The following is a 12,396-nucleotide window of genomic DNA, read 5'->3' as shown; positions in this document are numbered from 1 at the left end:
TGACAGAATCAAGATAGTCATACCTGTGCTATCGTAGAAGTGTTCCATGATATTACCAAAATTATCATCACAGAAGTGTCCACTTCCATGACGATAAATCGCGCGTCACAGAAGTGCTTTCGTCAAGGGTGACCGACACATGGCATCCACCGTAACGGAACGCCATTAAGCTATCGGGTCAGGTTTTGGATCCGATAAACCGTTAACAGCCCTGACCAATGGGGATTTTCCACGTGTAAAATCATCATTGGCTGGAGGAAACACGTGTCGGCTCATCGTTGGGACAGATGTCAACCAATCATTGGACGGAAGGCGCCTATGATACGTCGACACGTGGCACGGCCCAATAGAGGCCCATTCCTGTGAAAAGGCCGGCCCGTTTAACTTGGTCAAAAGCTGGCGGGCCGGCCCATGGAAAGCCTGTAACGGCCTGTTCGAATATAGCCCATTTACAGCCCGCTAACCCAAGGCTTGTTAAGCCCTATCCGAAGTAGGCCCAGTAGCGTCATCTGGGCCACCCAATATGATTCCAGCCCATTTTCACTTCTGGCCCATGTATGGCCCATGACGTCTTTCGACCCATATGAGGCCCTATGTAACTCTTGGCCTACTAACGGCCCGTGGTGAAACTGGCCCGTAATGAACAGTGTATCACTTTACACCCATTAACGACCCGTGGTGAAACTGGCCCATGATGAACAGTGTATCACTTTATACCCATTAAGGGCCAGTTATTCTGTTGGGCCATTTCCAACCCATGTTATCTTTCGGCCTTCTAAGTGCCCATTTATTCTTGGGCTCATTTCCAGCATTCGTTTACTTACGGCCCGTTACTGTCATTTTCTGCTTGTGGGCCAAATTCAGCCCGTGGTTACAGTCGGCCCGTTTGTGGTCTGTTAATACGTTGGGCCGATTTCATAGAGTCATCAAATATGGCCTATTAACGATGGCCCGTTATGGTCGGCCCATGAACGGACGATTCCAACTCTAGCCCGTTTACAGCCATTGAGGGAGTCCTGGATTAGGGGGTGTTCGGGTAGCCAGACTATACCTTCAGCCGGATCCCAGGACTATGAAGATACAAGATTGAAGACTTCGTCCCGTGTCCGGATGGGACTTTCCTTGGCGTGGAAGGCAAGCTTGGCGATGTGGATATTCAAGATCTCCTACCATTGTAACCGACTTTGTGTAACCCTAACCCTCTCCGGTGTCTATATAAACCGGAGGGTTTTAGTCCGTAGGACAACTTCATCATACAACAATCATACCATAGGCTAGCTTCTAGGGTTTAGCCTCCTTGATCTCGTGGTAGATCTACTCTTGTACTACCCATATCATCAATATTAATCAAGTAGGACGTAGGGTTTTACCTCCATCAAGAGGGCCCGAACCTGGGTAAAACATTGTGTCCCTTGTCTCCTGTTACCATCCGGCCTAGACGCACAATTCGGGACCCCCTACCCGAGATCCGCCGGTTTTGACACCGACATTGGTGCTTTCATTGAGAGTTCCTCTGTGTCGTCGCTTTCAGGCCCGATGGCTTCTTTGATCATCAACCACGATGCAGTCCAGGGTGAGACTTTTCTCCCCGAACAGATCTTCGTCTTCGGCGGCTTCGCACTGCGGGCCAACTCGCTTGGTCACCTTAAGCAGATCGAAAGTTATGCCCCTGGCCATCAGGTCAGGTTTGGAAGCCTAAACTACACGGCTGACATCCGCGGGGACTTGATCTTTGACGGATTCGAGCCACAGCCAAGCGCGCCGCACTGTCTCGATGGGCATGATATAACTCTGCCGCCGAGCAGCGCTTGGGAGGCCGCACACGCACCGGTTCCGACCATTGATTCGGAGCCTATTACGCCGATCGAGGATCAGCGGTTAGACGCTGCCTCAGGGGCTGCGATCTCAGAGGCGATCGAGCCGAACTCCAGCCCTGCACTCCGCATGGCCCGTGACTCCAAAGAGCCGGATTCCTCTCCGAACTCCGTGCTCCCCGCCCCCACCAATCGAATCCTATTGGGCGCCGATAATGGAGTTCACCACCACGGACATCTTTCAGCACTCGCCCTTCGGTGACATCCTGAATTCTCTAAACTCTCTCTCTTTATCAGGAGAGCCCTGGCCGGACTACGGTCAGCAAGGTTGGGATACGGACGATGAAGAAATTCAAAACCCACCCACCACCCACTTCGTAGCCACTGTCGATGACTTAACCGACATGCACGACTTCGACATCGACGGTATGGACGATGATGCAGGAGACAACCAAGAACCAATGCCTATAGGGCATTGGACAGCCACCTCATCTCACGATGTGTACATGGTGGATACCCCTAAAGGAAGCAACAACGTGGAAAACGGGGAGGGGGATTGATCTCTCGAAAAACAACCAAAGCATCGACGTAAACGCTGACCTAAGCCCCGCCTCGATAAAGACCCAGCCATAGAGCTGGATGAGCCGGTAGACGACGAGCATGCCTTAGAGCAACCGTCCCAACAAGACAACCCGGATAGAGAAACCGAACATTCCTCCCCCGGCGAAAATGACATTCCGGACGACCCTACGCCGGACAAGCCCACGAAGCAGAAGAACCTCCACAAACGGCTCGTCGCAACCGCACGCAGCCTGCAAAAGCAGAAGCGGAAGCTAAAGACTGCGGAAGATGCACTCAGGATCAGATGGAGTAAAGTAATCAATACCGCAGACAAATACGTCGGCAGTCGCCGCACTAAAAGCTATCCGAGGAGAAAACTACTGCCTGAATTCGACGAGGAGGCCTTAGAGCCCTCCCATTCAAAAAGTAAGAAAGCCACACGGTCGGATAGACGACCCCAGGGCCAGCTTAAAGCGGCAAGCAGCGCCGCACTTAAGCCGATATGCGACCCACTTAAGGATTCGCATCATGGCCCAGCCAGGTCCATTTACGGGCCAAGAAAGCAAGCTCTCGTAAGCAATGCAATAAAGCCATTATCAGAATACGGCACACCCAAATACAGGGGTGCCACACACCCCCTATGTTTCACCGATGAGGTCCTGGATTATGAATTTCCAGCGGGATTCAAACCCGTAAACATAGAGGCATATGATGGAACAACAGACCTTGCAGTCTGGATCGAGGATTATATCCTCCACATACATATGGCTCAAGGAGATGACCTCCACGCCATAAAATACTTACCCCTCAAGCTTAAAGGGCCAGTCCGGCATTGGCTTAAAAGCCTTCCTAAAAACACAATCAGAAGTTGGGAAGAGCTCGAGGACGCTTTCTGAGCAAATTTTCAAGGGACCTATGTCCGCCCTCCGGATGCAGACGATCTTAGTCACATAACTCAACAGCCCGGAGAGTCAGCTCGGCAATTCTGGAATAGATTTCTTACTAAAAAGAATCAGATAGTCGACTGTCCGGACGCTGAAGCCTTAGCAGCTTTCAGGCATAATGTCCGAGACGAATGGCTCGCCAGACACCTCGGCTAAGAAAAGCCAAGAACAATGGCCGCACTAACAAGCATCATGACCCGCTTTTGCGCAGGAGAGGATAGCTGGTTGGCAAGATGCAGCACCAGCGACCGAAGTACATCCAAAACTAGGGATGGAAACGGAAAACCGCGACGCAATAAGGACCGTCGCCGGACTAAGGAAAAAAGTCCGAAGAGCACGGAAGTTAATGCCGGATTCAAAAGCTCACGACAGAATCAGAAAAAGCCGCCCCTCCAAGATAACAGGGACGACCTATCCAACCTAAACAAAATCCTGGATAGGATATGTCAAATACACAGTACTCCCGGAAAGCCTGCTAACCATACCCACAGAGATTGTTAGGTTTTCAAACAATCCGGCAGACTCAACGCCGAACACAAGGGGCTCGATACACCAAGCGAAGACGAGGAAGAACCCCAAAAGCAGAGTACCGGGAAACAAAAGAATTTCCCACAAGAAGTAAAAAGAGTAAACTTACTCCACATAACAAAACGTGCGGCGCCCATAAAGGTACGCGCCCCACGGTCTATCCCAAAGGAATCCCGCCACTGGTTGGCAAAACCAATCATCTTCGATCATCTGGATTATTCTAGAAGTATCAGGAACCCAGGCTGGACTGCCCTGGTACTCGATCCAATAATTGGCGGACTCCAGTTTTCAAATGTCCTTATGGACGGTGGCAGCGGACTCAACCTGATATATCGGGACACAATCCGCCACATGGGGATTGACCGAAAAAGAATTCGCCACAACAAAACCTCCTTTCAAGGAGTAACTCCAGGTCCGGACACCCATTGCATGGGTTTTCTCCGGCTCGAGGTTATTTTCGGCTCTGCCGATAACTTCCGTCATGAAAAGCTGACTTTCCACATCGTCCCATTCTCAAGTCGCTATCAAGCACTGCTGGGACGCGAAGCTTTCGCCCGCTTTAACGCAATACCGTATTATGCATCTCTTGCGCTTAAGATGCCCGGTCCACGCGGCATCATCTCCTTAACGGGGAAGCAGTAAGGGCGCCTCCCCCAAGCGAAGGATTGTGCGGCCGCTTTAACAGCCCCACAATACAATGGCTTCACCAGCCAGAACATCGGAACAGGTCATTAAGACCACGGACACGGATAGACGAGTCCGGCACAAAAGTATCGTTGATAAAGGCTTAGTGGCCATATACCCCTGCACTAGGGGCTTCACACATATAAAATAAGAGACAATAAAGCTCAATTTTCCATATTTTACTTTACACTTTGTTTATTTCATATAAATTTTGTTCGGCACGCCCCTTTTTCAACTTAGTTGCTCTCTTTTTTACAGATGAACATCGTGTTGCGCCCATCCAGGATACGGCACAATGGAGACACAGGCGCAGACATGCAGTAGGGACCCGTCCCAAGGATTCTTTTCAGATGAAGACCCTGCGTAAACCTTTTTTACTGTCTCTTGTTGATACACATCCCCTGGTTTTATGACCAAGGAGGAGGTTGGCGTCTTGGCATGTGGCCACGTCAGAATTCTTGCGCGTACCTGGACACTAGGGGCTTATACCTTAGAGCGTTACTTAGCCCGCTCTCATAAAGACCGAATACCTTAGGGAGTGTTCGGCGTCGCGAGTTTGGCCTTATATGCATCAGTTCCGAGTCATGATTTTGGTCAAATGTTGGGTTGCCCGGCTCCTGTGTTCGGCCGCCTTACGTTCCGCTCTATCGGCTAAGGCGGCACCAGGAGAACTACTGTGATTGTGCCCTGGTTCGGCCAGGCGAGCACCTCAGTAGAGAAAGCCGAAAACCGACTGTCATGATATGGCGTGAGACTGGTCAACCACTCGATGACTCTCCGGAATCTATAGGATTCTCCCGCATTAACGAAGGGCCGTTTCCCGGCCAGGCACATACGCGCCCCGAATTCGGGCGAGTGCAGTCGCCACCAGGGGCTACCTAAATAGTCCCATTGTCAAGCTCCTATGGGTAAGTGAAAGTGTTAAAGCATTATAGTCCGGTTGCCTAGCTCGCTGCGCTATCACCTCCTTTGTAGGACCAAGACGTTGGATTAAGTGTGAAAATGTGCCTTCTGCGAGCACCCCCGCACTATGTGCGTGGGGGCTGAAGCCAACGACTGCCATCTTTCAGATTTTGTATGTATATCTTAAAACGGCCGCACAGGAGGTGTTCCACATACTTGCAGGCACAAGTATAAAAGGCTACTACAATTCATCAAAATATTGCTTCATAATTACATATGCTATCAGAACATATCATCCTTCGAGCACTGCGTCTCTATTACACGAGCGCCTTCAAGGACTTCCTGAAAATAGTGCTCGGAGGGTACTCGGCTTTGGTCCGAATCTCGGGATGCAACAACGGTGGTCTCCATCTCTGCACAGTATGTCTTGACACGGGCAAGAGCCATCCGTGCGCCCTCTATGCATGCTGACCTCTTCATCGCATCGATACATGGCACCGCGCCAAGGAATTGCTGCACCAAGCCGAAGTAACTCTTCGGCTCCGATCTCCCCGGCCACGGATGACCCATGACGTACTTCATGGCGAGTCCGGACAATCTATTCAGTTCGGCCCATTGAGCCAGACGATCGTCCACTGCCAGTGGACGCTCTGGATTGTGGAACTGCGACCAGAAAAGCCTTTCCACCTCGCGATCTTCTTGATCTCGAAAGTGTTCGGTCGCATCAGCAGCACTCGCTGCCAAATCCAGATAGGTGTCCTTCGCACTCCACATCCGGTCCAACGGAGCAAACTTCGGATCGCCAAACTTCCTCCACGGCATAAAGGGCTTTCCAGCCGCAATCTGTCCGGCCTGACGCAGCTCCTCCTTCGCAGCTCTCATCGCAGAGCGAGCGTCCTTGGCATCAACAACGGCCTTCTCTAAGTCCGTTTGTCTCGCCCGGTCTTCTTTCTCAAGATACTTGCAACGGTCAGCAGCGCTTTTTAACTTCACGGCCATCTCGGCCATCTCCTTCTTGCTTCGGCATTGAGCAGCCTGTTCGGCTCTCAGCTCTTCAAGTGCCTTCTCGGCAGCCGCATCACTTGTCCTGGCTTGTTCCTTAGCTCGGGCAAGTTCCGCCCGAAGACTCTCCACGGCAGCCGCACCATCTGCGTCAAGCACACACATTGTAAGATACTGGCATAAAAGCTCCTCTTACCAGATGCCGCCCGAGGAATTCCATACCTTGAGCATCATCAAGTCGCTCGTTGACGAGCGCGATGTCGGCATCTGCCACGTCAAGTTGCCGCTTTAGTTCGGCAAAATCATCAGTTCGTCTCGATTCCGGACACTTCGCCACCTATATACAAAGGCGAAAATTAGACCTGGGATTATGATCCTCTGCGCGCCGTTAATTTTGACAACGCACAGAGTCTCAGGGGCTACTATCTACAAAGGGCGCATCTTGTTTATGCACAACTAACAAAGAAGTGCATTATCAAACGCACCTCAAAACCCATCAGCAAACTTCTGACGGCCTCGTGCAATCCGTTTTCCACGGACGAAATCCTTCCAATCACCGTACCCATCAATGCACGGTGCTCCTCTGAGATAGAAGCTCGCCCCAGCAGAATCATCAGCTCCTCCGACCGTGCACCAGACGGTGCCGGACTCGTCCTATGACCTCCATCGAAGGCAGGACGAGGAGAACCTTGGGGGCCATATGGCTACCTTCCACCCCTGCTGGATTCGGAGAAACCCTCCGCGATGACACCTCAGGGTCGCCCTCCTCGCTAGGCGGTACGGCAGGGGGAGGCGTTCCACTCTCCATCATCTCCGGAAGAAGATCCCCCGAAGACGAGCTCTGCTGAGAAGGGCTGAGGTCCGAGCTACAAGGTAAAATTTCGGTTAATCTTCTCAGATAAAAAGTAAGGATTTCTCTCATCCCTCTAAAGGAAAATCTTTCTCTACTTACGTCTCGCTGGAGGGCTGATCCCTTTGGGGGCGTAGTTCGGCCGAGGATCTCCCCGGCGCCGGACCCTCTGACGAGGACTTCTTCCCCCGCTTTGAGGCCATGGTCTCCGGGTCGTCAGAGGCGGCCCTCTTCTTCCCCCTAGGAGAGGAATTGTCGGTTCCTCCCTTCGGAGCAGCCTCCTTCGAGGAGGCCATAGTTTCCTTGTCCTCCCCCTCACTTCCCTCCAAAGGCATGATCTTCAACATCCTGACTAGCACGGAATCCGGCCTGGTCTCAGGAAGGGGAGCCGGACACCTGATCAGCTTCGCCTTCGCTACCCACTCCTGTTTAAAAGGACAACTCTTTTAGGGGCGAGTTTATGACAATTTTACGGATAGCGAGTCCAGGCACAAGGTTACTTACTTGAGTATCCGGGCGATTGCAGCTTAAACCTGCGTTCTCGGTCAAATCCGAACACATTGCTTGTGATCTGAAGAACATTTTATACATCTCCACGGGCGTTGCGCCCATAAAATGCTGGAGAGCTCGTGGTCCCTCCGGATTAAACTCCCACAGATGAAGGGAGCGACATTTGCAGGGCAATGTTCGGCGAATCAGCATGACCTGCGTCACCTTGACCAGGTTGAGGTCTCTTTCTAAGAGATCCCTAATGAGGCCCTGCAACAGGGGCACGTCTTTGGATAACCCCCAATCTAATCCTTTGTTGACCCATGACGCTAGCCGTGGTGGGGGACCCGAGCGAAAGGCAGGAGGCGCCACCCACTCGGTGCTCCTGGGAGCGGTGATGTAGAACCACTCGCGTTGCCACAAGCCGAGCTCCTCTTGAAAGGAGCCCTCGGGCCATGGAGCATCGGCATTCTTACTTATGACAGCACCTCCGCACTCTGTGTGCCGTCCCTCGATTATCTTCGGCTCCACTCCAAAAGTCTTGAGCCATAATCCGAAGTGAGGGGTAACTCGGAGGAACGCTTCGCACACAACGATGAATGAGGAAATGTGGAGGATGGACTCCGGAGCTAGGTCATGAAATTCCAGCACATAATAGAACATTATCCCCCTCACGAAGGGATCCATCGGGAAGCCTAAACCCCGAAGGAAGTGAGACATGAACACTATGCTCTCACCAGGCTGGGGACTGGGAATAGCCTACCTTTGAGCAGGCAACCTATCCGAAATTTCGGCGGTCAAAAAATTAACCTCTCTCAACCTTAGCACGTCCTCCTCCGTGACGGAGGAGGGCATCCATCGGCCTTGAAGGTCGGAACCGGACATTGTCGAAAGTCCGAAGCGCCTGGAATCTGGAGCCTAGGGTGTTGGAACTCGAGGCGACAGGCGAACTTGTTTTGAGATTGGAGAAAAGGAGTAAGGCCTTGGTCTCTTTATAAGAGGTTGAATACCAGGAGCCCTCCCCGTAACCGTTTGGGACTCGCCTTTAATCGAGAAAACATGCTAACGGGCACGATTGGGTTACCCACGTCCGTATTGATGAGAATCCCGTAAATAAAGGGGACACGATCTCTGCTTTGACAAGACGTGCCAAGGAAACCGCCTCGCAAAACACGCTCAGGTGGAAAAGCAAAAACGATTCGAACAAAGGCTTGGCCGTAGTGTGATGTCACGCTGCGGAATACGTCAGTAGATTAGGTTTGTGCTAATATTATTCTCTCTGTGGCAATACGTGGAAACTTATTTTGCAGAGCCGGACACTACTCTTGGTGTTTACAAACTTTTATGAAGAATTTGGAGGAGGAACCCGCCTTGCAATGCCGAAGACAATTTGCGCGTCGGACTCGTCGTCATTGAAGCCTGGTTCAGGGGCTACTGAGGGAGTCCTGGATTAGGGGGTGTTCGGGTAGCCGGACTATACCTTCAGCCGGACTCCAGGACTATGAAGATACAAGATTGAAGACTTCGTCCCGTGTCCGGATGGGACTTTCCTTGGCGTGGAAGGCAAGCTTGACGATGTGGATATTCAAGATCTCCTACCATTGTAACCGACTTTGTGTAACCCTAACCCTCTCCGGTGTCTATATAAACCGAAGGGTTTTAGTCCGTAGGACAACTTCATCATACAACAATCATACCATAGGCTAGCTTCTAGGGTTTAGCCTCCTTGATCTCGTGGTAGATCTACTCTTGTACTACCCATATCATCAATATGAATCAAGCAGGACATAGGGTCGCTCTGAGACAGTAGATTTCTTGGTTGGGGGTCCCTTTATCAAAGGCTCCCTTCCCTACTGATCATACAACAAATGAAGGTGGTTAGAAAGATGGCACATCGATCTTCTGTACACCCTGTTCGTGCTGCGGAACGCAGAAAATCCGCCTTCCTTGGAAAAAAAATTCCTGACTCCGAAGTATCAAAGGAGACTTGGGTGGCGCCGAATTTGTTAGAACTTTCTTAGTAGTGAATTGGGAACAAGAAGAAAAAGAAAAGGCTGGTGCTTCCCTTGTTGAGGTAAGAGCAAATGATCTTATTCGCGATTTCCTAAGAATTGAGTTAGTCAAGTCCACTATTTCGTATACACGAAAAAGGTATGGTAGGACAAGTGCAGGACCGATTCCCCATAATAGGTTAGATCGCGCCAATATCAATTCTTTTTATTCCAAGGCGAAGATTGAATCACTTAGCCAACATCCAGAAGCTATTGGCACTTTGTTGAATCGAAATAAAGAATACCACTCTTTGATGATTTTGTCGGCATCCAACTGTTCTCGAATTGGTTTATTCAAGAATTCAAAACATCCCAATGCGATAAAAGAATGGAATCCTAGAATTCCTATTCGAGAAATTTTTGGGCGCCTATACCTCCATCAAGAGGGCCCGAACCTGGGTAAAACATTGTGTCCCTTGTCTCCTGTTACCATCCGGCCTAGACGCACAGTTTGGGACCCCCTACCCGAGATCCGCCGGTTTTGACACCGACAACCATAATGCGGTCTGTTTGGCCCATGTTTGGCCAATCAATTATACGGCCCGTATAAGGCCCATTGATAATACGGCCCGCAGAAGGCCCATTATTTCTACGGCCCGTAGAAGGCCCATTGTTTCTACGGCCCGTAGAAGGCCCACTGTTTCTATGGCAAGTAGGAGGCCCAGTGTCACTACAGCAAATATTAGCCCATGGTTATTGTGGCCTAGTTTTAAAAAATAGGTTATTGCAGCCACTAGCTAACCGCGGAAAAAGAACTGCAATGACTACAAGCAAACAAATAAACAAGACAACAAGGAAATAAATAAGCAAGCAACTAACGCTAGGCTATCACGGCTATTACACATATTACATCCACTGGGCATCAAAGTTCGCCACCAGTGCAAATATAGGGAACAAAGCAGCATATCATATACACTGGTTGTCAAAGTTGGCGACCAGCGCAAATAAACCCCGCAGCAAAAAAAATCCAGAACTGAAACCACTTCAGAAGATCTCAAGAAACAATATCCTGGGTACCCATAATGCTGGCAAGATGCTTAGCAAGCTTATTAACTTTCTCTTGTTTGGCGCTTAAATCCTCCAGCGCTTGCTGTTGCACCAGAAAATATGCATCTGAATTCTGCAGGGACTTCCTCAGTCCTTTAGCTTCCTGTTGCAGCACATCTGATCGATGTCTTTCAACTTGAAGTTGAGACTCAAGAAGACGAACTGATTCAGGCAGCGAGTTCAAAGAGCTTGTGCCAGCAGTAGTGGCCACTAACTCGAACACTACATCAAGACATGACTTTTGGGTTCCCTCACTGTCGTCAAGATAGTTTTTATCAGCTTTCTTGGAGACCAACAGGGATGTCTCACTATCTTGAACCTTATCTGCATTACTTCCTTTACCATTGGATAACGCGGTACTCTTCTCCAATATTTTGTCTGCATTCTAAAAGAGAAACAAGCAGACACATCACATGTTTACCATGTTGTATATGAAACTCATTTTGGTAAATGAGTTCAGTAGTAAAGTGGACAGGATAACAGCATGACACAAACATATATCTATGTACCATGGTCACTTTATGGTCTATATCATTCTAGTTTTTGTTGCCAAATCAAGATAGAGACACAGTTCAAATAATATTTGTTCAAGACAAAGCAGAATAGATAGAATATAAGTGTGGGTAACTATAGAGCAATAACAACACTTGTAACGTGCATGACATGAGAACATAACTGTTTATTCAATTGAAACTGAAATCAACATAGAGCAGGTTACAACAGCAAACCAGTTAAAGAAACAGGTTTAAAACATACCTGTTGCGCCATTGGAGTTTCAATTCCATCCTTCAAATTTGAAAATAGTTGGTATGAGTAAATACAGTCATGCAAGAGCAAAGGAGTATGAACCATAGCTACAGAACCTGACCCGAGAACAAATCTTATTCTCCTTTAAGCATTGAGTTGGGATTCGGAGTGGTGGTCCTCGTGCTTTGGGCACTGCAGTTCCCTTACTAACTGCTCGTGTTTGGGTGCTCTGTGGTGGAGACGGTGCTCTGTCAACTGGAACTGGGTTACTATCTACCGGTGTTGGGGTTAGAAGGGGTGTAGCTGGTTCTCTGTCCAACTGGGTAGGGGTACAATCTGCGAGAGTCTGGGTTATGTGTGGTGAATCTGGTCCTTGGGCAAGTACAACCATGGTTCTATCTGCATCAACTGGTAGCACTATCTTTTCTGAAGACCGTATTGTTACTCCCTTAGATATTGCCATCACGCTCTCTAATTCAAATGGCTGATAAACAAGAAAAGTAATTGAAAGCATAGACATTGTATGATAGACATGTGCAATGGATAGCGGGGAATAAAAGAGGGCATGAAATAATTCATATTTATGTTGTCTAACCAAACAGGATAGCATGACACAATTTCACATATATGATGGCTAACTAAACAGGATAGCATGACACAATTTCACATTATGATGGCTAACTAAAAAAGATGGAAAGACATAGTTCAAAATATGAGACTATGTAAATAGGATGACATGACATAACTATATAATGTGTTTATTAAATAGGTTGGCA

The sequence above is a fragment of the Triticum urartu genome, chromosome 1, assembly GCF_003073215.2.
Source record: "Triticum urartu cultivar G1812 chromosome 1, Tu2.1, whole genome shotgun sequence".
NCBI classification, from domain to species: Eukaryota; Viridiplantae; Streptophyta; class Magnoliopsida; order Poales; family Poaceae; genus Triticum; species Triticum urartu.
The sequence above is the reverse complement of the archived record's forward strand: the minus strand, read 5'-3'. Positions refer to the sequence as shown.